The sequence below is a fragment of the Natrix helvetica genome (genome assembly GCF_964273705.1).
Source record: "Natrix helvetica genome assembly, chromosome: 2".
Taxonomy (NCBI): domain Eukaryota; kingdom Metazoa; phylum Chordata; class Lepidosauria; order Squamata; family Natricidae; genus Natrix; species Natrix helvetica.
In genome coordinates this window covers 87208867-87233147 of record NC_138552.1, presented here as the reverse complement: position 1 = coordinate 87233147, position 24281 = coordinate 87208867, and positions in this window count along the sequence as shown.

Below are 24281 nucleotides of genomic sequence, written 5' to 3'. Positions count from 1 at the left end.
GTAAATGGATTAAGGGCTCAAAAATGTTGGAATATTTGATGTTTTGAATGTTAAGACTTTGAAATTAATTTTGAAGCCATTCTCTCGCCTTTCTAAGAAAAGAATAGCCTTAGGACAGAACAGGAGAAAGCCATATTTGATACAAACTGCTCACTTAGAATTTTAAGTCATTCGTTTTCATGAATTTACCTCTATTGTTCCTATTACTTGATGGTTTTGAGACAAACCCTGAGCATTAAACTTTACTGTGATTTTCTCTCAATGGGGATTCACACCCATGCAATGCTGGGTTCAGAGGTGGTATTAATTAGGTTCTGGCCAGTGACGTGCAGTCAGGGGAGGCAGGGGAGGCAGAGCCTCACCGCTCTCATCATGAAAAGAAAGAAAAAAGAAAAAAAATTCTTCCCTTTTCTCTTTCATCTCTTTCTTGCACGTGCAAGCAAAATACCCCAGGATCATGGTGGCAGGGGCAGGAACTCCTTCCGCTGCGCTGCAGAGTAGAGCCACGCTGTGTTCCTCAGCTCTAGCCTCGGATCAGCGTGAGCCGCAGTCCCCTTCCTGTTGGCTCAGGAAGGAGGGGAATGGGACCATGTGTGCAGGAGGCTCCTCAGCGCTAGCCTCAGATCAGCGCGAGCTGTGGTCCCCTTCCCCTGCACACGCGGTCCCATTCCCCTCCTTCCTGAGCCAACATGAAGGGGACCGCAGCTCGCACTGATCTGAGGCTGGCGCTGAAGAGCCTCCTGCACATGTGGTCCCATTCCCCTCCTTCCTGAGCCAACAGGAAGGGGACCGTGGCTCGCGCTGATCTGAGGCTAGCGCTGAGGAGCGCAGCAGAAGGAGTTGCTGTCCCCACCACTGTAATCCTGGGGTATTTTACTTGCATGCTTGCAAAGATCAAAGTTGTCACAGTCCTCCCTTCATGATGATCATTTGATGATGTCACCAGCCTCACCAGTCATAAACCTCAACGCACGTCACTGGTTCTGGCCAGTTCTGGAGAACTAGTAGTGAAAATTTTGAATAGTTCGGAGAACCGGTAAATGCCAACTCTGACTAGCCCTGCCCTCGTCTATTTTCTGCCTCCTGAGTCCCAGCTGATTGGGAGCAAATGGGGATTTTGCAATATCCTTCCCCTGGAATGGGGTGAGAATGGAGATTTTATAGTATCCTTCCCCTGCCACGCCTACCAAGCTACGGCCTCAGAATCGGTAGTAAAAAAAAATTGAATCCCACCACTGGCTGGGTTGATGTGAGAATGTTAGTTTCTCTAATGATTTCTCAGACAGATGACCCATATTTTTTCAGTGTCTTCAGTCCACAATGTTTTTGCCTTGTAAATGTTGTCATCTCCTCATTACCTGACTTACTTTCAGTCTGCTGGGAAATACGTCAGAAAATCAGCTTCCACCTTATCCTTGGTTCTGGCAGATTTCATCACGCATGAAAATACGATCTCTAGCTACTGAAAGGTAGCATGCGTTCTCTGGCATGGCAATGGAAAACAAGAACGGCGTTTAAATCAAGCTGCTCAAATGCCATCCTTTTCAGAGCTACAGAGTAATATGTGGGCCGGTTTTTCTTTTCCGTGTATAAAATGTAGGACTGTCAAGTTTAGCTTCACAAAAAATATTTTTCCTCTGGCAAAATGGAAACAAGAGCTTTAAAGGGTCACACTTGCATTATAGCCTTTTCTCATTTTAAATGTGGTAGTGATCCCCCCCTCCCAATGTACAGTTTTGTAAGGTAAGCCCTTAGTGAAAGATTTCTTTATGAAGATTACAATGAATTTTTCAGTGGATTTTTATTCCACGTGTTGAATAGTAATCTTGTTTATGAAATTACTGGAGTGTAAATTAGAGTTTGTTTTTTGAACTGCGCATACACATTTCGCAAACATTATCTTTTAATCACATTTGAACAACGGATATTCATAATTGCCTTATTTTATTACTTGTTATTTGACTTTTATCCTTTCATTTCATTAAGAGGTTTTGTAAATCACGCCTAAACTCAAAGCCAAAAATCCTGATCCAGAGAGTATGGGATATAAAACTTCCCTGTGAGGTTTAATTTTACACACACGCACACACAAATTGTGCAGAAGTACCATGGAAAATGGCCTTCTGTAAACTGTTGCACTCACTGAACATTAAGACTGGATTCTACATTTTTTTGTAAGAAAATATATTCTTCCCCATTTCCCCATTATCCTCTGAAGCCAACAAAGCAGCCACTCAATCTAGTAAATACATTCTGGTTGCCAAATACCTGAATTTTGATTATGGAACCACGGGCACACTGTAACAGTTATAAGTGTGAGGACTGATTGTAAATCACTTTTTCAGTTTCATTGTAACTTCTGTGGTCACTAAACAAATTGATAAATCGAGGATTAGATGTAATACCTAAAGAAGCCCAAGATCTGACTTGAACAAGACATTTTTGACTAATATCTTATTATCTTATTGAACAAATTCCCTTTTTATGACCCTGCAATCCCATAATTCGGGGTAGAATTGGGCTGACTGGATGGAGCTGAGCATTTACTGGCTGGATGCCTTTCCTGATGCCACACAGAGTTTGCAGCAGATATTTTTTATTTGAATCCTGGGAGACAAACATCTGTCTTTGCCTAGGAACTCTCAACCTTCTGAATGAGGCCAGTGTCTTCACCACTAGGCCACCATGCCGTTCAATATCTTTATTGAATAACAAAAATAAATTGTTTACCACAATTTTGGCTGAAAGTTTGAAAATAGGATTTTATTCATGAAGATCAATGCAGGTTTTTTTTTTTTTAGCCTAAAAGATAGGCAAGATAATATTAGAAATGTTTTGGATATACCAATGCAGATATGTAACACTCTCAGCATGGCCCTGTGAAGTAAACACACCCACGTACAGATACAGACACTAGAGAAATAAAGTTTCCAAATATACAGGAAGAACGCTAGGAAAGCTCTAGGTGATTCTGAATCAAAGTTAAGAGGGGTATCCTTTTTTCGGATTGCTATCCACTGTGAGAAGATTATGATGCTTTTAAAACAAGACCACAGCATGTTGGTAGTTGCAGGAAGGGAGGAATTAAAGTGGTTGCTTAGCAGGATTACTACTGCTAGTAGATTCAGGCAAGTTTTCTTTATTTTTGTACAGCCTGCCACTATGTTCAGTTAATCTCTGTTATTATCAATAAATGTTGTTCACGGAACCTGCAGTTTCCTGCCTTCGTGTGTGCCGACTATTGAGTAAGAATCTTTCAAAAAATATTGAGAAAGTGGAATTCGAGTTCAGTGATTTCCAAAAGAAGGCAATGCACTGGATATTATTTTTGTGTGATGGTGCATGTCTGTGTGTGGGTGTGTGGGCGGGCATGTGTGTGCAAGCATGCAAAAGACAGCTTGTGCCATTATTATTTTCTCATCTGTAGTAATGATGGCAAAGAAGAACATATTCAGTACAATAAATAATTCTCTCCCAAAATACCTTTAAATAAATTAAAAAAAAAACCTGAGACTTCAATTTGCTTAAACGGTGCTGTGGTTATATCTAGACATGTTGCTGGTCCATTCACGTTGTTTTGCATTTAAATTTAAGAATATCAACAGCCGGAATAGTTAAGATTTCATCTGGTTTCTTTTTTCAAAAGATCTAGGCAGATTTTAGAGAGGCACATACTCCATTGAACATTAAAACTGCAGAAATATATAGCTTAGAGGACTTAAACAATATTTTCCTGAACACTATGTAAAGAGGTTTCTTCTGGTCATTGCACACCCATAATTGAGGAAAGACAATCCTTACCCTTGCTACTTTAAACCAAGCAGAAGTAACAGAACAATCTCCGTGTGACATTTCATAATGTAGCTTGCAGGTATATCACAGAGAATACTAATTTGCAGAGGGGGGAATGGTTGAGAGGAAGAGATGCCAACAATCTATTTCATCTACTTATGAAAAAAGTCAATCTGTTCATGGTATTTCGTGGTCAGGTGTATAGGATTCAGTAGCTTACACTTGCATATACACATGCACAAAGCACAACCTAACACAACAAACTCCCCATGAATGCAAAAAAAAAAAAAAAAGGTATCGCTATTGGATGCCTTTAGTTGAAGATCTCTAAGTAAAAACTAAAAGGAAGGAGGAAAAGGGGGGGAGCAAGTATCAGAGATTAAGAGGGAAAGAAATGCAGCAGAGAAATGTCTTGTCTGAGCTAAGAGGCGAGAAACATCAGAGGCAAAACAAAAAGAATATGTGAAGTTCCCAGTTTTTGAAAAAGCTACATGTGTAGGAGGCAGCCTCAAAATCCGGGGTCAAGTTAGAGTGCAAAGCTGTTGACCTATGTCATGGGTGGTGGTGGTAAGTAAAACTCTTGCCCTTTTCAACTTAACAGCTCTGATTTCATTTCAGACAGCCTGGCAAAGATGAGTGATTTGTTCACCTATTATAACTGCACTACAGTCAAGCAAATAAATGTTTCTTCATGGATGTCAATTCATTCTTTTAGAATCAGATTAATTCTAAATAAAAAATATATATACAGTGAACACAACTGAGAATTGCATACTGTTTGTGTCATTCCCACGCCATAGCTGCACAAACTGATACATCAATACCAAGTTGATTAGTCAGCCCACATATCAGAAGTGGGTTCCTACCGGTTCGGACCAGTTCAGCCGAGTAGGTAGTAACTCAGCTGGCCACCCCCCCCAACCCGATTCTATCAGCAGCGCGCTAGGTGCCGCCATCTTGTTTTTTGCTTCTGCGCATGCGCAGAAGTAATTTTTTTTCTACTGTACATACCCGCACTGCGTGCATCAAGCGTGCACACAGTGTGTCCCTGAGTGAACCAGCAGTAACAGAAGCCGGAACCCACCCCTGCCACATACATTATAATAAACAATAAATGATAAAGTTATTTTGTCCTACTGGAAAACTTTGACTAAACAAAGGGTCATACACTTCAGATGGCAATCTCTTTAGTAACATAATCAGTAATGTTTCTTCTTAATTATGAGCACATGGTCAGTTGTAATTAAAGAAGGGATCTATTGGAATTATTCTTCAAGAACTAGCAGAAAAATATTAAAACATAGTAACCTTCTTTCCTTCCCTCCCTCCCTCCCTCCCTCCCTCTCTCCCTTCCTTCTTTTCTTGGCGATTATAATCTGCTGCTTCCCTAATAAACCATACATTTGAAAACCAGTGATTAGCCTTCGTATCTCTGTAGATCCATGTTCCTAAATTGTTCCTAATACTATAATTATCTTAGCCTTATGAAACCCTGTAGACACTACACAATCTGGAGAAAAAACATGCAAACATTTCCCCTCTATGCTGCCTTTCAGTAGAAACTCATCTGCAGAAGTAAAGGTTGATTTAAAAAATAACCTCAGCCAAAACCAGAAACTTCAGTGCAATCCCCATGCTTCAAGTTTTTTCTGCCATGATTCTGAGCACACCTGCATCCTGTACTCATGTAATGTAAAGTAATGCAATGTAAGAAATAACATAAACGTAACATAACATATAAATGCATTCTAGGACTGTTACGCATTTTGCACGAATTTATATCAAATCTTTTCTAGAATAATTACTTATCCTTTCAAATACAGTATGTAGGTGAGAACTACACTGTAGAATAAATGAGCTACAACATTCATAAACATTAAATACCAACGAAATATGTTGCCCACCAACTGTATGATGAAACTGAGCCAAAGGCCTCTCTTAACATTTCCCAGAACATGCTTCCAGCTTAGTCCGAGATTTCTTAAGTAACTAAACAACCCTGTTCATATTGAACTTAGCAAGCCAGTTTAGGTGGCTATTCAGGTACTGACTGGGAGCAGTGAGGTTCAAGTTGTCAAATCCTCAACAACAAAGCTCACTGAGTGACTTTGGGCCAGCTGTTTCCTCTCACAACCCAACCTATGTTACAGAGTAGTTATGGGAAATAGGAGCTGGGAGTGCTAAGCCTGCCATCTTGAGCTCCTGAATGAAAGGCTGCAGATCAATCTGACAGATAATAATGATTTAAATGCCTTTGTACCAGTGGTGGGATTCAATTTTTTTTACTATCGGTTCTGTGGGTGTGGCATGGTGGGTGTGCATTGCTTGTTGGGTGCGGCAGAATAGAACAGAATTCTTTATTGGCCAAGAATAAAGTGGCTAATACATCTGCCTAATATGTAATACAGCCCAGGTTCTAATCCCAGTAAGGGTATGGCTAGCTGATGAGAGCTAAATAGCTTGAAATAGATCTATACTAGTCTCCCTTTATTTATTTATCAGCACAAATACAACACAAACATAGCAAAGGCAACATTAAAAATATGGTTTTCTGCCTGGATGGTCTTCTGTAATGAGCCGAAGGACAGAAAGGAGGAGTAGTGAGCTCCCTCCCATATTTGGACATGCCAGGGGTTGTAGCACAAATACATACATACATACATACATACATACATACATACATACATACATACATACATACATTATATATATATATCACATTTTAGTTAAGTTTCTTGCTTGAGATGGGGATCCAGCAAAGGTTCTACACAAAGAAAGCTGATGTTTTTTTAAAAAGGCGTGGAGAGTATAATATGGAAAGACCATTTAAGTTTTTTACCTAATCTGTGGTCCGATCATAATAATCCGGTGACATTTTCATGCCCCCAGCATTAATGGAGATGTGAATCAGTGGTGGGATATGACCAGAACGCCCCAATACAGGCGTACCGGTGCCTGCTGGGGGCACCAGGTACCGTTCTAGTACGGTGCTCCGGAGGGCCCACCTGTGCTCCTTGCCTGTATCTGAGCTGTTCGGGGCTTCCGCGCACACACACGGAGCGTACGGCACCTGCGCGATGCTCCACCAAGTACACATGTGTGTGCTACTCATGTGGGTGTGCCTGCTGTGCGCGTTCATGTGGTGGATGCCCAGCCCTATTGCACCGTACTAGTTGAAAAGGTGTCTGGAACCCACCACTGATGTGAATGTGTTTGTGCAAAAAAGAAACCTTCTGTATAACCAATCAGTTTTGTTAGGTACCTTATAATAAAGTGTTTTTTACTGGTGAGGACAAGGTCAACCTGGTCTATCCAAATATGGGATGGAGCATACTGTTTCTGCTTTCTCCTTTCAGCCCCAATCCAGGAGCCTTTGCAGGCAGTCACTTCCGTGACAACAATTTTTGTGTTAAATTTTATTTTATTTCTTTGTTGGTAAATTTAAATTTTAACACACACACACACACACACAAAAACACCTTGTGATACTTCTAAAAAAATAGCCAACCATGATCAATGCAAAATACACTGGATTAAGATTTTTTTTTGTTTATTTGTTGGCAGATTTTTGCCACTGGCATTCAGTGGGGCTTCTTTAGAGTTGCTGCATGCTGCCCACGATCTGCTGGGTTTTCATCTCTGAACTAAGCCTTAAATCAGGTTTACATATCACAGTGATAATGTTATCTCAATCATATCCCTCAGTGTGCATAGACATCCACATACTTACTTACACCACACTTAAGGCTTGGCAGCTGGGTTTGAAGAATAGCAAGCGCAAACCCACACTGCTGTTCCTTGCACTGTTAACAAACAAACTGCAGTTGTTAATCAGTATTAAGTTTTCAGGCCCTCCCGCTGGGGAATGGAATTGAGTCCACCCAACCTTTGATGGAAAAGGATTTTGGAATGTATGCAAAATAACAAATCTTGCCTTGATGCTTTCTGAACAAGGTTCCCTAGAGGGAACTGTGCTCTTTATCATTGATTTGTGATGCTGATACATGCCCCAGGAGCACATGTAATCATGTCTTCTTTATTTTTTTTCTTCCCCGATTGCTTTTGTTTCGAAACAGCCTTTGAAAGGGCAAGAGCTGAAGCCTTCATCCCCTGGAGAATTAATAGGCAAGGGTTTTTACTTCAGCCACCCGCTAAGAAGGATAATATGATGGGCGGGAAAGCAATAGGCCGAGGATCACCTGTGGAGCCGATGACAGGTAGAAGTAATGGTGCTTTATATGCGAGAGGGCAGAGACTTGTGGGCTTCTTACCACAGGTCCAAAGAGAACACAAGAACAAATTTGCAAGCACGACAATCCTTACATGCTTTTGGGTTTAACAGCAAATCTAGATACTGTCCAAAGACACCATTTATGAGAAGGCACTCATTTGAAGCCTACTTCATTGGACATGGGCAATCATGTATTAACCATTAAGCAGACTAAGCATGTGCTTAGGGCACCAGGCCCAAAGGGAGCACCACAAAGTTGAGAAAGAAAGAAAAAACCAATGAAGATTTGTACCACACGTACAAAGGAGGGGGGGCACCAAGATTTGTCAGTGCTTAGGGCACCAGTGAGCCTTAATCCGTCACTGGGCATAGGCCATATAACTCTCTTGGCTATTCAGTATGTGTGAGCTCAACTATAAATTCTTCCCAACACATATATCCTAACAGAGCCAGCAAATAAAGGGGCAATCAGGGAAATAGGACAGCGACTGAGTGAATAACTAATTAACAGTAAGAACCAAATGACAAAAAGAATACACAAAGGTAAATGTGCAGAGAAATCTAATGTCCTGAGGACAATGTATGTATGCAGATAAAGTAGAGATGGGCTTTCTTTGATGTACGCCAGGCTTTTTTTCTTTTCTCACCTGAGATGATGTGACACTTATGTTTTCTCTCTGAAAAAAAATAAAATGGGAGGCAGAGATACAGAGCAAAGCAACACTTCTTTAACATTAGCATAATCTTTATTTATCTGGGTGCTACACATATCAGGTATCATGTTTAAAGTGACTTGTTAAGTAATGTAAGTAAACCTGGGATGGGAGAAAAGATTCTGAACAAAAGACTCAGAGAGAGTGGTACAGAGCAGCCTTAATTGCCTGAATTTTGATGAAAAGAGATCTTATGGCTTCTCACACGGGCTACTGAAGGCTTACTAAAATATATATACTCCTACCCACTGAAGGTGTTCTCTAAGGAAAGCTACAACATGTTTGCAAAATTGTCAGTGTATTTAGTGCTTCAAAAAGCTTACCAACTTATTGGAGCATTGTGGTTTTAACATTGAGTTTGGGATCAATATATATTAGATTGATGCCTATATATTGAGCTTTGGATCAGTATGTATATCTTTATACTGAGCTTGGGATTGGCATAGATAACTTTATATTAACTTGGGATCAAAGTGTGTGTGTGTGTATATATATATATATACATATATGTTGTATTTGTGCTGATAAATAAATAAAGGGAGACTAGTATGGATCCATTTCAAGCTGTTTAGCTCTCATCAGCTAGCCATACCCTTACTGGGATTTGAACCTGGGATGTGTTACATATTAGGCAGACTTGCTAGCCACTACACCACCGGTTCTCCTCCTTTGTCAGCTAAGCCAGGGAAATAAGTATGTGTTTGTGTTACAACCCCTGGTATGCCCACACATATTTGTATTTACAACACAAATATAAAAAGGCAACATTAAAAATAAAAATATGGGTTTCTGCCTGCATGGTTTTCTGTGATGAGCCGAAGGACAGAAAGAGGGAGGAGTGAGCTCCCTCCCATATTTGGGCATACCAGGGGTTGTAACACAAATATATATATATATATAATCTTTATACCAGTGGTGGGTTCTCACAGCCGCTACTGCCGGTTCGCTCAGGTACACACTGCAAGTGCACTTGATGCACACTATGTGCCCCTGATGCACTCTATGTGCGCATGCGCAGTACAACGAAAATTTCTCTGCGCAGGTGTAGAAGCCAAAAACAAGATGGCGGCACCTATGGCGCTGCCCAGAGAACCAATTCAGGGGCGTGGGAGGCCTGGGTCGCTGCAGGTTCCAGCAACCCACGCTGTCAAGCTACAACCGGTTCGGCCGAACTGGGCTGAACTGGTAGGAACCCACCACTGCTTTTTATACTGAGCTTAGGATTGAAGAATTGTTTGAGTTGGGATCAAACTATAGATGCCTATAAATTAAAATTACAAAAACTAAACAAAAAATGAGGGTTCAGAAGGGAGAGGTGGGGTTGCTTCTCGGTTAGTGCATCAACCATCTCCAGTCAGCAGCTAGTCCAGCCAGCCATTATACCCAGGTTTTAAGGTCTTTCCTGATAGCTAAAAGAGAGGGAGTGGATCTTACCTCCTGTGTCAAGATGTTCCAAAGGACAGGAGCCATGGCTGAAAAGGTTCTTCTTCTGGATTCCACCAGCTGAAATTTCTTAGCTGATGGGATCCGCATTAGGTCCCTTCTGCCAGCATGGGCCATTCCCATTAGGAAAGATGGTTCAAGGATATCCTGGACCCATGCCATGCAGGGCTTTAAAGGTATTAGCCAACACCTTGAATTGCACCCTGAAGCAGATCGACAGCCAGTGATGTACACAACAATAGTGCTACTTGAGCTACTCAAAACTTTCTGCGCTGCTGCATTCAGGACCAATTGGAGATTCCAACTGTATAGAGCAGAAGGAATATCCTCTTAACATTTTTCTCTCAACACCTGGGTCAGCCCTTACAATGTTGATTAAGTAAGCTATTGACAAAGGCTAGTTTTCTACAGCAGCTTGTGTACTTGTCATGCGGATGCTAACCCTTTATTTCAGTGGTGAAATTCAATTTATTTTACTAACGGTTCTGTGGGCATGGCTTGGTAGGCATGGGAAGGGAAGGATACTGCAAAATCTCCATTCCCTCCCCACTCTGGGTTCAGCCAGAGGTGGTCTTCGCCGGTTCTCTGAACTACTCAAAGTTTCTGCTACCAGTTCTCCAGAACCTGTCAGAACCTTCCAAATTTCACTCTTGTTTTATTTGAATTTATGTTGAATGAACATCACATGCCTTAGCATCCAGTGGATGGTTTAATTTTGCTAAAGGATTTAAGTGTTTACCTGTCTTTTGACTTTAGGTTTCTGCTATTATGTGGTGAAGGAATGGGTATCTTAGTCATGATAAGGTATTCTTACCACTAAAAGTATGGTGAAGATCTAAATAATTACCCAAGGCAAAAGTTTATCTTGGAGTATTCTGCTTCTACGACAAGCATTTGCACAGATTTAGTTATTTTATACACCGGCATTTGTCCCATCATATTACAAAACCAAATGCAGTTCCCATGGTTTGTTGAAAAAGTAACACACTCCCTTGAACTAATTCCCTAAAACACAATTAAAAGTCAGCCAACATTCTTGCATTCCAGAATTTTAAAAATATACATTTTCATTATGTTCTCAAGAGAGTCATGTCTGCAAAAGTCTGTTTTAGAAACCCTGTTAGAATGTAGATTTAAACTATAGAAAACAATAAAAAGCAAGAGGGACTAAGGGAATAAAACTTTTATTTCAAGTTGGCTTAATTTGAAGATCTGTCAAACTTCCTATAGTTTCAGGCCAACTCATGAGGAATACAAATAAGGTGTTTTATGTAAAGCATTAATTATTGTGATTTGAAAGATGCAAGATGGTGTCTCAAAATTAAAATAACAATTTATGTAATCTTGAAAATGAACATGTAATGCCATCTGATCAAGTTCCAAATAAATCTCTCCTGAGTCATATATAAAATGGTTATTGTTCATCTGGATAATCCCCACTGTGGAGAACAAAATGCAAATCTCATTATGTTAAAAACTTCACCTGAGATTTTGGATCATACCTGATCTCTCTGTAATCAAAGACCACCAGATGATTTTTATTCACACCATACTTTTACCTTTGATCTGCTCCTGTACAAGATTTTTCGAGGGATGTATGCTGGAAATCCATTTCTTGCTAAGAGCTGAGGAAAGCTACAATTTGTTCATCTTAATTTTATTAGCATGATGTTATGTATTGTTTCGAGAGTAGCTTTACAATTAATGTGATTTCTGAAATTGCACTGATTTCTCAGTGCAAGACCAGATGTCAGCATTCCAAATATCATCCAGAATTAAATCAGAGTTCAAGGCATAGCTTTCATCAAAGTTCCAATTTAATAAGAGAGACATGTTGGTACATCTGTGGAAACCCGAATCTGAAAGCTTCCCAGTTTTCCCCACCTGGATGAAAGTTTAAGATCTTGGCCCCACACCCACCTGTCCATCACATGGTCCAATCTTCCACTGCCATGCTGGCATTTCCACCCATCTAGTTCTGGTCAGGTGCAGAGGTGCAAAGACAAAGGATGGCCTTGGGCTTCTAGAAAGGAAAGTTTTATTTTGACAACAACACATTCTACAATTCTACTCCTTACTATTCCCCCTCCCAATTAATGAAACAGCATAGTAAAATAATAGAGTGTGTGGCAGGCCAAAGATCCTATAAAGAATATGATTGCAGGCCTGACACCAGATTTGCCAGAACTTCAGGACGATGGGCATTCTATGGCCCTCCTAGGATGATTGTGAGACCCTATGGTGTTCTCAGATCATGTAATTGAAATGAAACTGGAAGTCTTTAAGAAGATGTTGGATAACCATTTGTCTGAAACGGTATAGGGTTTCCTGCCTAGGCAGGGGGTTGGACTAGAAGACCTCCAAGGTCCCTTCCAACTCTGCTATTGTATTGTATAAATCTGGTGGTGAAACCAATTTTGAGTGGCACAATTTTCTATCCCTCTTAAAAGGGTACAAATGATGTATGAATGATGTAATGGAACTTTATTTGCATTACTAAACTATCAACAGCTTCTGGAGCAAAACAGAACAAACATTTAGGATCACCACAGACCAAAATAAAAATAATAATAAAAAGTACACCCCTGTGTAGATCTGTCTACTTCTAATGTAAAGTATTTCTCAAGATCTTCTACAAATGAATCAATAGGAAGCTGACCCAGTTAAGGGGTTCAGTGATTTCTCCCTGTTGTATTGCAAATAGTTGATGTGAGAGGCATAATCCAGACTCTGTTCCTCCAATGAAGGGTCGTAATCTTAGTGATGCTATACCTATCTATTCAATTACACAGTTAATTGTATGAATAATGGGCAGTGTTACATCTAGTCTGACCTTAAGATTCTGGGCATCAATCTATTCAGACAGATTTTATATGCTCTGTTAGTTCTTTGCAACAAGGTGAAGAAAATGAAGGGAAAAAAACTCTTTGAGGGAGATGAGAGGTCCAGAAATGTAAAAAAATTAAAAATAAAAGGTATATTCTTTCTTGAAATTAGGTTTCCCTATTACTCTCATCTCCTGAATAGATATTTTTGATTTATTTATTTAATAAATTTATAGGTAGTCTTCAATTTACAACAGTTAATTTAGTGACCAATAGATACAACAGCCCTGTGACAAAAGTGACTTATGACCATGTTTTATACTTGCAACTTTTGTGTGTAGCATCCCCATGCTCATGTGATCAAAATTCAGATGCTTGGCAACTGTCTCATACTTATGACCATTGCTGTGCCCCAAGGTCATGGGATTGCCTTTTGCTACTTTCTGAGAAGCAAAATCAATGGGCAAACCAGCTTCACTTAACAACTGTCTTACTAACTTATCAACAGTGGTGATTCACTTAACCACTGTGGCAGAAAGGTTGTAAAATTGGGCAAAACTCACTTAACAAATGTTTCACTTAACAACATAAATTTTGGGCTCGATTGTGGTCATAAGTCAAGAAAATACAGAAAACCTGTATTTTCTGCCCATCTCATTATTTGCCTAAATTAATATAAATAAACCCTAAGCTTTTAAAATTTGAATATTTAGATGGTCTGTTGGAAATATAGATTTGGATCCAGGCTTTGAGTGAAATACAAATCCAGATTAGAACTGTCAAATACTGGGCACATTTAAAATTGTATATCAAAACACCTCAAAGTTTTCGTTTCCCTCTGCATAGTTTTCTAACAGTGTATAAGAATGTTTTATCCCCCCTTACCAAAGGAGGAAAATCTCCAGTTTCCCAGAGTAAAAAAAAAAAAAAGAATCCATGAACTCACTTATAGAAAAGCTAAAACAGTTAACAGGTTATCACAATAACAGAGCCCAATTAAATATAATGAAAGGCAATTCCCATTTAACTATTTTTTGTCTTTTATGAACATAATATCTTCCTCAATATGCTTCACATAAGATTAACTTTAATAATAATGTAGCCTATTTCATTTACTTGATAAGCAGATCATGAGCGATTTGCAGCCTCAAAGAAAAAATTCCTTTCAAAACCAAATTAAGTGCACCATTTCTGGGGACCCATACATCTGTGTGCCTGGCAGGTTGCAACTTCATCACCCAGAACTAACATCAAACTATGTCAAACAGTTATAAACACTGTCAGCAATAAAAGCATTTACATAGATTGATTTCACACCTTTTTGTCAAAAGTTATTTCCTCCAGAGATGCCAATTAATACAAACAGATGCTTAAATCTCTGATGGAGAGGTGAAAATAAAGCTATTTTTTCCCCTATATGGATTTCAAGTGTATTTTGAATCATGCAGCTCTATGTAGTTAAAGAACATGCATTCTGAGAGCTTTATCGCAAAGGGAAAAGCTGTGGCAAAGAGCAATTTAATCTAATTTAATTGGTTCTCTTTTGTGATGAAATGGAAATGGGTGTCTCCCCCAATAACATCTCAAGGAGAAGTGGAAAATATACACGAAATAGAAATTGGGTTGGTTCCCATTTAAATGTGAATTATCTAATTCTTGATTCCTGAACCAATATGGATGTGCTGAAACTATCTTCAGTATTCATTATTTTCTGATTTTGGGCAGGCAATGTTCCTCAATTTTAAAAAAAGTGGGCCAAAATGATCTACTATGCTTTCCCAAAAACAAGACAAGGTCTCATTTTCTTTTGACTCCAGAAATAAGCTCTTGGCCTTATTTTGAGGGAGGTCTTATTATTTTTGAGGTGCAGGAGGCCGCGAGCATGATCACCTCATGGCTCCTGATGTGTTGCAATATTTTCGGGGCGGGCTTATTTTAGTGCATTCGCTCAAAAGCCCAGATGGGCTTATTATTCAAGGAGATCTTATTTTCAGGCAAAAAAAGTATTGAGGAACCCTCTGCAGAAAAGCAACTAAAATAATGCACAACTACCCAAAAAAATATCCTTCACATTTAAAAATGAATCATTAGGGGAAGCACAAATTTGTGCAGTTTTGTAAAAAAATTTGTTTTTAATTTTTTAATTTTAAAAAAAGAAGGTTAAAAGCAAAATCATACTTGACAATTTGCTGCCCCTGCATCTGTTTGAGATTTGTAGGTAAAAACAGTGAGAGCTATAGAGAAAGGAGTGTTCTCAACATGTAGATGATACTCTTTTTTACCTAATCCAGCTAAAGCTATAGAGATGCTTAATCAGTTTATTATTATTTTTGTTTGTTTATTTGTTTATTAAATTTGCTTGCCACGATTTCACTGCAAGGAAACATTCACAAAAAGAAAGAAAAAAGAAAAAAAAGTTTTAGCTAGAGCATTGAGATGGGATGAAGTACCAGGTAGTCCTTAACTTATGACCACAATTGAACTCAAAATTTCTGTTGTTAAGTAAGACCTTTGTTAAGTGAGTTCTGCCCCATTTCTTGACCTTTCTTGCCTCAGTTGTCAAGTAAATCACTGCAGTTGATAAGTTAGTAACTTGATTGTTAAGTAAATCTGTCTTTCCCATTGACTTTGCTTCTCAGAAGATGTCAAAGGGTGACCCTGGGACGCAGCAATGGTCATAAGTATGAGTCAGCTGCCTAGCATCTGAATTTTGATCATATGAGCATGGGAACGCTACAAAGGTTGTAACTGTGAAAAACGGTCGTAAATCACTTTTTTCAGTGCTGTTGTAACTTTGAACAGTCAAAAAATGAACTTTTGTAAGTCGAGGACATACACTGAAACTCAAGCCAAACAAAAAGGAGGTACTGTTAGTGGTTCTTTAGCTGAACAGCCACAAGTGAGTAATATTTAACCCATTCTTGGTGAAGGCTACCATTTTCCCCAAACCATGAACAGTTTGCAGGCTGAAAGTGACCCTTTCCAACAGCTCTTGCAGTTCTCTAAAACAATTCTGCCAAAATATGAAAAGGGTGCTGTTTTCCCCAAAATATTTCAAGGATATGAAAAAGACATGACTCACCAAAGAGGAATACTGAAGTTCAAATTTCAAAAAATAATATCTCCCCTCCACCCCACTGCCAAACAATAACCACTAAAAATATTCCCAAGGGTTTTTCACCCCCTCTTTTAGTGATCCCATGGTATCTCTGCAGCAGCTTAAGGGTGAGTAAAGTTTTGACGTGATTTGATTTAACTCAGTCAAATTTCTTCATCAAACCAACGGTCCAAATCAGATCATCAAATTGATTCAAAATGTCAAATCACATTGGATGTTTTTGAATTATTTCTGTCTGTCATGGAATTCCAAAATAACAGAGTGCCTTTCTTTTCATTAGAACTAAATGGGTGACTAGGAGTTGACTGTGGACGGACTTTGTGATATTAACACAAATAGCTGCCCAGTGACGGTTATCATCTCCAGAAACTCTGTGGATCTGAGTCCTCGCTGGGAGGACAAGTTGCAGCTGTTCATGTCTCTCCTGTAATGTTTGTCTCTCATTCTTCCATAGAATTTATTCAGACGAGTTCACAAAGAAAGAGACTATTTTTTTCTTGTTCATATGATAGGACTACATTGCCCTAAATTGATAGCTTGTAATTCTTGTTTTAATTCCCGATGCAATTGCCTGTGTTGTAGTCTTGTGTCCAGTGGTGAAATTCAAATTTTGTTACTACCGGTTCTGGGGACATAGCTTTGTGGGTGTGGCAGGGGAAGAATACTGCAAAATCCCCATTCCCTCCCCACTCCTGGGGGAAGGATACTGCAAAATCCCCATTCCCTCCCCACTCCTGGGGAAAGGATACTGCAAAATCCCCATTCCCTCCCCACTCCTGGGGGAAGGATACTGCAAAATCCCCATTCCCTCCCCACTCCTGGGGAAAGGATACTGCAAAATCCCCATTCCCTCCCCACTCCTGGGGAAAGGATACTGCAAAATCCCCATTCCCTCCCCACTCCTGGGGAAAGGATACTGCAAAATCCCCATTCCATCCCTACTCCTGGGGAAAGGATACTGCAAAATTCCCATTCCCTCCCCACTCCTGGGGAAAGGATACTGCAAAATCCCTATTCCCTCCCTACTCCTGGGGAAAGAATACTGCAAAATCCCCATTCCCTCCCCACTCCTGGGGAAAGGATACTGCAAAATCCCTATTCCCTCCCCACTCCTGGGGGAAGGATATTGCAAAATCCCCATTCCCACCCCACTCCTGGGGGAAGGATACTGCAAAATCCCCATTCCCTCCCCACTCCTGGGGAAAGGATACTGCAAAATCCCCATTCCCTCCCCACTCCTGGGGAAAGGATACTGCAAAATCCCCATTCCCTCCCCACTCCTGGGGAAAGGATACTGCAAAATCCCCATTCCATCCCTACTCCTGGGGAAAGGATACTGCAAAATTCCCATTCCCTCCCCACTCCTGGGGAAAGGATGCTGCAAAATCCCTATTCCCTCCCTACTCCTGGGGAAAGAATACTGCAAAATCCCCATTCCCTCCCCACTCCTGGGGAAAGGATACTGCAAAATCCCTATTCCCTCCCCACTCCTGGGGGAAGGAAATTGCAAAATCCCCATTCCCACCCCACTCCTGGGGAAAGGATACTGCAAAATCCCTATTCCCTCCCCACTCCTGGGGAAAGGATACTGCAAAATCCCCATTCCATCCCTACTCCTGGGGGAAGGAAATTGCAAAATCCCCATTCCCACCCCACTCCTGGGGAAAGGATACTGCAAAATCCCCATTCCCTCCCCACTCCTGGGGAAAGGATACTGCAAAATCCCCATTCCCTCCCCACTCCTGGGGAAAGGATACTGCAAAATCCCCATTCCATCCCTACTCCTGGGGAAAGGATACTGCAAAATCCCTATTCCCTCCCTACTCCTGGGGAAAGGATACTGCAAAATCCCTATTCCCTCCCTACTCCTGGGGAAAGGATACTGCAAAATCCCCATTCCCTCCCCACTCCTGGGGAAAGGATACTGCAAAATCCCTATTCCCTCCCCACTCCTGGGGGAAGGATATTGCAAAATCCCCATTCCCACCCCACTCTGGGACCAGCCAGAAGTGGCATTTGCTGGTTCTCCAAACTACTCAAAATTTTCACTACCAGTTCTCCAGAATCTGTTAGAACCTGCTGAATTTCACCCCTGCTTGTGTCTCTATTTTAGTTCATATCTGATTTATTTTCTCTAGTCTTTTTCATTATTTTTTTGAGATCCTGTATTCGTTGGGTTATTCCCATGAGGTGATGTACCTTAGCAAATCTGTCTTTCTGTTTATAATAAGCCATTGATCGGTAGATTCCTTGTCAAACTCTCCCTTCTCACTCAGAGTCACCTGCCAGTGGGGAAAATGCTACCAACCATTTGCATCATCACATGGTGGATTGGGGGGGGGGGATCTGGGATCTTCCCCCTGCTTTTTCATGCCTACTTATAATCTGTTAGCCAGCAGGCTGGACATTTTCAGGGCAATGGTTTGTTTAAAGTGCATGCCTTCATTTTTGTTAATTTATTGATTGATTGTTTTTGATTTCTCAAGCTCTCGATCTCAGAATTGATATTACTTTCTCAGATACGTCTCATGGACCTCCCAATCAGGGGTGGGTTTCAGCAGGCATTACTGCCAGTTTGCTCATGGGCACGCTACGCATGCATGCTTGATGTGCACTGTGTGTGCATCTGCAGAGCAATAAAAATTGTTCTGTGCATGCTCAGAAGCGGAAAACAAGATGGCGGCACCTATGGCGCCATCCGGAGAACCGGTTCGGGGGCATGGCAGGACTGGGTCGCTGCCAGTCCCCGCGACCCAGGCCGCCAAACCATTACTATTACGGCCGTACCAGTCCAAACCAGTAGGAACTCACCACTGCTCCCAACAACCCTTCTTCTTTCTCTCTGCTTTGGGGTTTGGCTTTCTCACTGCTGCTGCCCTGCAGTTTGCCTCAGGCAAGAGCTTCTCCCATTTCACATTCTTACACTTTATAGCTACTTTATGATCTCCACAGCAAACATATCTCCATAAAGATATTAAATAACAGCAATACTGCATCAGCAAACCCAGCCAGTAAAAAACAGCAACAGAAAGCTGGATTATCAGCATTCCCACATTTTAAAAAAATCAACAAAACAGTAAAACATGTTCTCTATCTAATAGACTGATATTCCAAGATGAAGGGGTGGGGGTCGGAGCCCAAGCAATTTGTAGTCCAAGTCAAAATGGCTGTGGATGGCTAGGGCCAATGTAGAGAGGCATGCCTCCAACACATCAACAACAGTCCACCGGAGTTGGGCAGATGCCATGCCCTCACTGTGTGATTACCAGCCAGCATGGTGAGAGTTGTGTTGAGAAAAGAGGGCAAACCATGGAACAGCTAACGACAACTTCAAGATACCTCTGTAGCTGGCTGGAGATACAATGCAGATAATATCGTAATGGCACGTTCCTCAAGGCATCTCTCATGGTAGTATGCCCATAGTATCTTTTAAAATATTCAACTATCATTGTACATACACCCCCCTTCAAATGCCAATAATGAAAGTAGACTTTATATCATTTCAGGGATGGCGAGATAACACTACAAAGTTGCTGTAAGTCATTAGTAGTAGAAGAGCATCTGTCTACTCTTAGGAGTTAATGTGTCTTCATTGTGCAACTAGTTGTGAGATAAGGTTTTTACTATTAGATAACTGTAGGTATAGTACAGGTACACAGCACTTCAAGCTCTGATGAAGCTTTGAGTGAGTAATCCCTTGGAAGCAGAATTATAAATTATTATTAATTATTTCTAAGCGGTGGAACAGAGCAATCACCTTGTGATTCTACATAACAAGTAGGATTTGGGGCAAGGCTGCTGTTCAAGATGAATAAGCTACACTTTGAATTTTTGCTCTGTGAAGTATTCCCTGTTATGTATAAATCCAAATACTGAGCCACAGCAGGTTTGCTTTGCACATGAGTAGGACATGGTGCAGTCAATTTTATTTCACCATTCTGCATTATACATGTAATAGTAAATTTCTTTCTTTCTTTCTTTCTTTCTTTCTTTCTTTCTTTCTTTCTTTCTTTCTTTCTTTCTTTCTTTCTTTCCTTCCTTCCTTCCTTCCTTCCTCCCTCCCTCCCTCCCTCCCTCTCTCCCTTTCTCCCCTGTCAACTATATGCTAAAAAAGCTCAGGTCACTTGCATTCCACTACTGAATACTAAAAATATTTTAACATTTTAAAAAGAGCAATAATAGAAAATAAAGAAACACAGATACAGTACTAAGCAAGGGGGGAAATGGTATGGCCCAAATATAAGATATAAAAAGGCAAGAGGAAGGACATTCCAAAGGTCTTCAATGTCAGATTTTGACTGGCTAGCTCGATTTGTAAGAGTGCACTGCACAACAGCAGGACATCTTTATGCTGCCCAGAGTTGCTGTGAATTGGGCAGCATATAAATTTAATATATTATGCTTGGTCACAAAGTCAGCAAGATGCTTAGATTGGTTTTGGCATGTTTTATAGACCCATCCTTCCAAAGGATCTGAGATAAACAGACGTTGTTCTTTCATGGTGTGTTATCATAGGACTGTTCCAAGTAAAGCAGCCCTTTGGAAATGACTGAAATGGCAACTGAATTGATCAATACTCAGTGGGGTTCAAGTGGTGCTCCAGTTGTTTTAGAATTGCACCAAAGGCACCTACCACTATTGTTATTCCCTTTGCTTTCTTTTACCACAGTCGTTCTATTTCCATTTGCAGATCTGTGTGTTTTGTAATTTTCTCTTTTATTTGAGCAAGTTGAGGACAACTTCTTGATGTGTAAAGTCTCCAAGCCTTACTCGCCTTGAAAACATGGAAAGTATCTGCAATGTTTAGAAATAGCGACAACAGAAGTAGGATATGACTGGCAGGAGGGACAGCAAATCTCATATGATATTGTTTTCCACCATTTTAATTCAGCAATGGCAAAATGCCTAACATGTCAGATCTCCTTGAATCAAGTTTCTCTCCTGGTGACCTCATGAAAGTGGGCCCTTGGGAAAAGCAAATTCAGAGTGGACCAGCAAGGTCAGTATGACTTAGAATTGGGTACGCTTGAACTGAAATCCCATTTCTTCTTATGGATTTGTTGTCAGGTCTTGAAAATCACAGTTGTCTGAATGGTAAGACATCACCCCTCTGATTTGCTTCCCTGTAGATATTCTTGCTATTTGCTAAGAAGTATAGAAATTGGGGAAAGATTCTTACTCTTAATTATTTACAAGCCATCAATACACTAGCAAGACACAGCTTTTGAATTTTTTTCCCTGTTAGTCAATCTTTATGTTAGGTACTTGCTGTAAAATATAGGCTAAATTCTCTAGTGGCACTTTCCCCACTCGCCTGTAATCAGACCCTTACAATGTAGGTCAACCTTCACCATCTGAGTTCTTCCAGATTTATTGGACTGCATTCTGAGCCAACATGATACTTCTGGAAGCTGCAAAAGATGAAGGTGAGTAAGGTTGATCTATTCTGACCATTTAGAGTCCCAATGCATTCCACCTAATGCTATTAGACTTTTTCTCTCAGTCTCCAGCCCAGACCATTCTCCAAGGCTTTTGGAAGGTAGCTTGACTGTGTTTTACTACTGGTTATTTTGGTTTGGTCTGATGATAGTAGTAGTTCAATATATTAGAAGGGCATCAGCTAAGGAAGCCTGTTGTATCTCTTCATGCTCTGACAACAGGTTTTTTTTTCCAAGTTTTAGAAAGAAAACTAAAATCAAATTTAGGAACTGAAAATTAAATATTATTATGCCACCAGTGAAGGATCATTCCTTTCTCCATGAGTGATGAAAAACTGTGTTAGAATATTCATGACTGGGAGAGACATGGTAACAAGGTTAGCCAATGAATAGGCATTAGCAATTAAGTCAGCCAACGCGACCTTAAACAGATCTGAGTCTATGCAGAGAATTGAAACAGCAACTTAAGCAGTCTGATGCTCTGAGAAGTAAACTAGCAGTCTGTCTGGGCTTGTCTGCTTAAATGAAGCTGACTGCTTGTGTTTGCCTGTAACTCTCCTGCCTTGTGTTTACTTGGAAGAACCACACATTGGTATTGTACATTTATCCATTTGTTCTTATGTATATAAATAAGTTAATGAATCCAGCTGAATCAGTTATCTGTGTGTGCTTTCTGGATTTGAATTTTTGCAACAAACTCTGAAAAACTGCAATCTTTTAAAAACATTCACGTAGATAAAATATGTGGGCCACATCAAGAAACAAAACACGGGCATTTCAAGAATGCTACCTTATTGTTGTAGAGTATTAAGCAGAATATTGAAAGCCTGAACAACTTTCTCTGTCACATATTATGCTAAACAAAATCAAGTCAGCATTATTTTGGGTTTCTTTATCATGCCACTTCAATCTGTGGACTGTGTAATCTCTTAATTCCTTTCTTAGCCGCTTGTTTCTACTTTCCCCAAGGTCAATTTCAAATTTCTTACAATTCTCCATTAAAGAGAATTATTGTAAGGATTTCTAACATTTTTATCCATTTGTTCTAAAAGGTTTCGGTTTTAACTGAATATTAATCTTTAAAATATTCTGTATCTAAGTATGCATTTTAATCCAAAATATTTTTGTTTTCTTACTCTGTAAGAAAACTTAATGAGTAAGTTAATGAGAAAACTTACTCATTGAGTAAGTTAATGAGAAAACTTACTCATTAAGTAAGAAAACTTACTCATTAATTACTTACTCATTAAGTAAGATAAAATGCTCTTTCATGTTGTTCATTTTCAACCCACATTTGAAATACCTTTACTCTATATATTCTAGGTAATTTCTCTCTAGTCATAACTTACAATACATTGCTTCTAAAAGTTATCTTAGATATCATAACACAATGTAAATTTCAACTCTTTTAATCACATATTTTCCTCTTGATCTATCTGTAAATTATAACCAAAATTCTTGGCCCACTTTATCATAGGTTCCTTAACCTGTTCTTTTTCTGCTTCAAATTTCAACATCGTTTTAACAATTACAAGGTCCTCAGCAATACACATCTGTACTTCAAATTCTGTCTTATTTTCCCCCATACCATAAGTCTTTTTGTCTAGTTTGAACAATGAGGAAACCATTGAGAACTATCTCCTTCTGCTTTTAATTGCTGTCTTGATTTAATTTTAAATTCTCCTTGATGGTTTGCCAATAGTTCTTGTTATATTAACTATTTGTCTTTGTCTGCAGTTCCTCTTCTATGATACGCTTCTTCTGAGATCCATAAAGGTGTTTTTAGACACAACCTGGGTTTATATCTATTCTGTATTCTCAGTATTGGAAGCCTACGAAAATGGTTTCTGAAACCGATATTAATTTTTACTTTATTGTGCCTTGTTTCAAGTTTAAAGGGAAATATAATTGCAGGGGGTGGGAAGAATGATGTAACCTTTTTTTTTACATGTTGGTATCTTTCATCCCACTTGCTCCTCTTCCTCATTGTCTTCTTCATCCTACTTCTGTTTCTTTTCTTTTCGTTTCTTTAAAAAAAAACCTTGTGAATCACATTGTTGTTCTGCAAGATGGGCATAATGGCATTTTTTAATACCTGATTTCATTTTCTTTTGTCACTGAATACATTGAAACTTTTTTATTTGCTAAGCCTGCAAAACTCACTTTATTTACAGCTTTTCAGTGTAAAAATGCACACAGAAGGGACGTGGCAGTGTGTCTAGTGCGGCATTACTAATGTATAGTTGTTACATTACAGAGCTGAGATGAGGATGCTATTGAAATAATTTAAGCAGAATACACAGTGCAGCTAAATGGGAACGTAAATTACATTCTATGTTCATATTGGGGCTTGATAGTATTATAGCCAGCAACATAAATTATACACACAGATCGTGTTAGCAGCTATCCACAATAATGAGAGCAGCTCGTTGTGCTGATACCACAGCAAAGTAAAGCCACAGTAATTAAGGCAATGTTGAAAGATTTACATATAGATGCACCACATGTATTATCCTCTTACACCTACTAACAAAGTAGGCTTCTCACCGCATGAATCTCACTGCTTTGTGAGTTCAGAACTCCCTGAGAGTATCTAGCACCATAGATAACATTCCCCAATACACAAGCCAGCATTGGTTAGAATTGGCATGGACATTAAAGGTCCATGTGTCCCAGGATCAGAGGTGGTATTCTGCCGATTCGCCCCTGCTCAGGTGAACC